This window comes from Ornithodoros turicata, unplaced genomic scaffold (genome assembly GCF_037126465.1).
Source record: "Ornithodoros turicata isolate Travis unplaced genomic scaffold, ASM3712646v1 ctg00001056.1, whole genome shotgun sequence".
NCBI classification, from domain to species: Eukaryota; Metazoa; Arthropoda; class Arachnida; order Ixodida; family Argasidae; genus Ornithodoros; species Ornithodoros turicata.
The window spans coordinates 285053-289557 of record NW_026999452.1 but is presented as its reverse complement, the minus strand read 5'-3'; the positions used below and the strand labels follow the sequence as shown (position 1 = coordinate 289557).

General features: G+C 43.5%; 1 non-coding gene across 1 annotated transcript; it reads right to left on the bottom strand.

The window, feature by feature from the left end:
• Nucleotides 1-3980: 3980 nt before the first annotated feature.
• On the bottom strand, nucleotides 3981-4053 carry Trnat-ggu (transfer RNA threonine (anticodon GGU)). The gene has a single exon. It is a non-coding gene; the product is annotated as a tRNA-Thr (tRNA).
• Between the last annotated feature and the right edge of the window lie 452 nt (nucleotides 4054-4505).

The following is a 4505-nucleotide window of genomic DNA, read 5'->3' as shown; positions in this document are numbered from 1 at the left end:
CGACTTTTTTACATGTTCTAGCGCTTGCCGAGATATTCCCGTATTTTGCCAGCGTAAACAGTACGATGTGTCATGTACAAGACTGCGCGTTCAATGCGAGATTATCTGGTTACCCGTGTACAGAAACAGTAAACGATTCACAAACGATTTCGTAGTCGATCATGCCGCGGCCATCTTTAAGGCCACGCATGCGTTGACGTTTCCTGTGACGTGTGAGAGGGCCTGTCCAGAATGCATTGTGTTCGCCCAGCACGCTTTCGTCTATGGAGCAATATATTGGATGCCACCCCTGTGATGTACACTACACTTCCACTACACTGTACGTACGACACTTCCCCGTTTCGCCACGTTTTACCGTTTCTCCTATCAATAGACGTCTACCCGAGAAACGTCATCATGACGTTAGTAGACACACTGAAAGCGAAACAAATCGGAAGGATAGGGCTGGGTTCCACGAATGAACAATTGTTCGGCTGCCTCTTATTGAAAGAAAAGTAGGACCGAAAGTCCCGTTCCTTTCAGGGGCAACAAGAGTGAGCTACCCGACAAAACAACCACCTTTGGCAATTTTGGGAATCTTGGGAATAGTTCACAGTGAGTGGTTTTTAGTCGTTTACGCATTGGACACACGCACCTAACACATGGTTCTTTACTGCGCCGGAAAGAGCCACCGGAATACGCACTGTGCAGCTCTGTGCTGCGCATCCTAATCACGTGTCCCGTACATGAACTTCAGTTGCCACTTCACCCAGTCTTGTTGTTCGGTGATGAGCCCCTTTTACCCGGTCATGACAATTTATAGCTAAAGACAACTGTATAGTTTTACCCAGATTTTGCTCATGTATCATGTTTTCATCTTCCTGAAACGCTAGTTTTAGTGTTGGTTTAGTTTAGTTTATAGTTTTCTTTATGTTTTTACCTAGTCACTGAAACTCTCCATCATCTCCGCGCTGTTGTTGTTACCTATAGTAACTAACCACCATTCTCTTTTCGCAGTTTGCCGCACTATGACCCTAACTCCCCTGCGCCATAAAAATCCCAAGCATCATCATCATCATCCTTTCAAGGACCATCATAATTCCCTCTTGATCCTAGATTATGGATGCCTTGTGTACGGGTCTGCACGCCAATCTGTGCTGAAGGCTCTGAATCCGGTTCATCACCAAGGACTGCGACTCGTGCTGGGGGCTTTCCGTACATCACCTGTTGAAAGTCTCTATGTGGAAGCAAACGGGTGGTCCTTAGCAAAACGTCGTTTCTTTCTTGCGACTCTGTATGCACTAAGGATAAGAGGCTACTCTCAACATCCTTCTTTATCCTGCATTAAGAACACACGTTTTAGGCAACTCTTCCTAAACAAACCAGCAGTTATCCCTCCCTTTAGCATGCGAATATCAGATGAGATTCAACTCTATGGCTTTACTGCTTACAGTTATATGATCGCAGAAAATAGTCCAAGGCAACCACCGCTAAAATATAACTGCTACCTTACGAAGTACAAAAAACATGTGACCCCTTCCTTAGTGCTACAACAGAAATTTAAGCACCTGAAGAGTAGTTTTCAGAACCACACTGAAATTTCTACAGATGGATCCAAAACAAGCACAGGTGTCATCTGTGCCATGGTATCCGGTTCATGCACTAGGATGCACCGCTTAAAGAGCATCACGTCCATCTTCACCGCTGAGGTTTATGCCATCATTTTAGCACTGAACTTCATTTTAGAAAGTAACACCGAATCATCTGTCATATATACAGATTCTCTTAGTGCTTTAGAATCCATATGTAATATCCAACCCGAGGAGAACCACCTTGTGCAGCGAGCTCAGTACATAGCAGGCAGAGTAGTAAACAGAGGTCTAGCTCTTATCATCTGTTGGGTGCCTAGCCACAGAGGGATAGCAGGCAACGAGCTTGCCGACAAAGCTGCCTCTGCTGCGCTCTCTGCTGATGTGACGCCGTTTGATGTACGATGATGTATCAGGACTTGAAGCCCCATCTCAAGAGGACGATAAACAAAAGATGGCAGGAATATTGGGACACACAGATACACAATAAACTTCACCTGGTTAAAAATAACATAGGACACCCTATACAGAGCTTGGAAAAGAGAGAGCACGTGAAGTAACCCGTACACGACTAAGATTTGGCCACACTCACCTCACCCATAGTTTCCTTCTTCACAGAGAGGAGCCACCCGAGTGCGCGCACTGTGGGGAACCCCTTTCTGTTCTACACATCCTTATTTCTTGTGCATCGTATGAACCTCTTCGCCATCGGTCACTTCCAGGAGTTTTATAGAAATCACCTACCGCTCCACCCAGCCCTACTGCTGGGTGATGACGCTCTTTTACCGTTCAGTAGAGCCTATAATTTTATTAGAGACACTGGTTTTTTAAACGCCTTGTAATTTTAACGATATTTTCTGAAAACTAAAGCTAATTTTCTGAAAACTTGAGCTAATTTGTATCATGCACTGGTTTTAGCCTTATCATTCCATTTTTAACTAGTGACATTTTTAACAATGTTTTGGTGTATTATAGCCTCCGTTGCTGCTGCGCCATTAAAATACTAATCATCCTCATCATTCCCCCATGATCGTGGCTTTTGGTCGCGACCATGTTCGCCCCTAACTTCAAGTGTAGTTCAACTCTACGAAATTGGTGGCGCTGTCGAACACCATGACGTCATTTGTTTACAACCAGGTATAGTAGATGTTTCAGATGTTTCACCAGCTAGACAATTTTGAGGGTGTTTATCGGTGTTCTCAGCTTTTCCGAAATTCCCCGGAGGATTAGAAAGTCTGAAAAATGAACGTCGCCGATTTCGGAGTATTTCGGAGAGACCCCTCAGACGGCGCATTATGAAAGACATCGCAAATATTTCACGTCACTTCAGCGAGGCTTTTTCGTCGGTCACACGATGTTATAACGTCACGGAGAGGTGAACAAATGGAGGAGGAAATGCTGAGGCAATTCAGATTAATCTTGACAACAGTGAGTCTGTATATAGTGTCGTCTCTTGTCGAAAGGGAAACCTACTGCATTGTGTTGCTTTTACCGTCCGCCAAGCGCAGGCGAAGAATGTGTAAGAAATTTCTGTGAGGACACAGTATATGTTATGAGAGATTAAATTATTAACCTGCTTACCGGGTTTTTGATGCATTCTGAAATGCATTATGTGTGTGTAACTGTGAGGAAATTAGTGATGTTTCTGTTTTCCCGCTCCTCACGAATGTGTGACTGCTACTGCTAGGATTCACTCAAAGGCAGTATCAAATGAGCAAAGAGAAGCGGTCGTATTTTGCAAGACTTAAGTCGAATTCGGGGGCCAATTCAAAGCCTCCATTCAAACCCTCAGGCACTTTCTGTGTACCTGTACTTTACTTTAAGTACAATTTAAATCGTGTACTTTGCACCGTACTTTTTTCGAGTACTTTCCAATCAAGTACTCAAGTACCCAAACTTGGACTCGGGACAAAAAATCGCTACTAAAAGCGCTAAAATGACAACAAGAAGACGAAAACGCACAGATAGGGCTATCTGTGAAATTGGTCACCTGCATTACATTGCCGCAGATCGCAGTCGTATAAAAATGAAGACTTACATTGTGCTTCATCCTTTTTTACTTATAACATGTTTAGAGAAATTTCAGAAAGCAGCGGAATGCCGAGAAATATATAATCTCTGTTGGCTAGTACTTTTCTTCCTTAGAAATTTAGCCTGTTCTAGAAGATTAGTACCGGAACACCACACTAGGATCTTGGATCAGCTCGGGTATAATACTATTTTGCATAATCACAGCACAGCTCACTGATAATTTCTCTACATGTAACAGCAAATTATGACATCTGATTAAGTTCATATTCACGGGATAAACTGATGTTCTGAGGCTGGAACAACATAGAAGGGACAGAAACAAACAAAGCCTCAAATTGCCTAAGAAATCAACGATGAAAGATGAAAGTCACTGAAAAGGTTAGTCAGCTGTAGGGATCGAACCCACATCTTCTGGATTACCGGTCCAGGGCTCTACCAATTGAGCTAAGCTAACACGCCTTTCCAGCGACTTTCGGGGTGCGTCATCTGAAGGGACGACAAACCAGCCACTCACTCTCACTCCTTTCACTCTTACATTTTTTGCTCACTCATACACACATTCATACGACGAAAATCGACTCAAGCGGCACCTGTTGAACATGAGATAAACTGATGTTCTGAGGCTGGAACAACATAGAAGGGACAGATACAAACAAAGCCTCAAATTGCCTAAGAAATCAACGAAGAAAGATGAAAGTCACTGAAAAGGTTAGCCAGTCAAATTTACACTGCTTACACTCACAAATCATGGTGGTCCAGCTGGAAAGGTTACAGCCCAGTCCAAGCCTGCCATCCGCTCAATGTACACATGGACACGCTCGAGGTATTGTTAATGACAGGAACAAGTCATATGTGCTTTTCCAACATGTTTGGCAACACAGAATTTTCACATCTATTATGTATCTA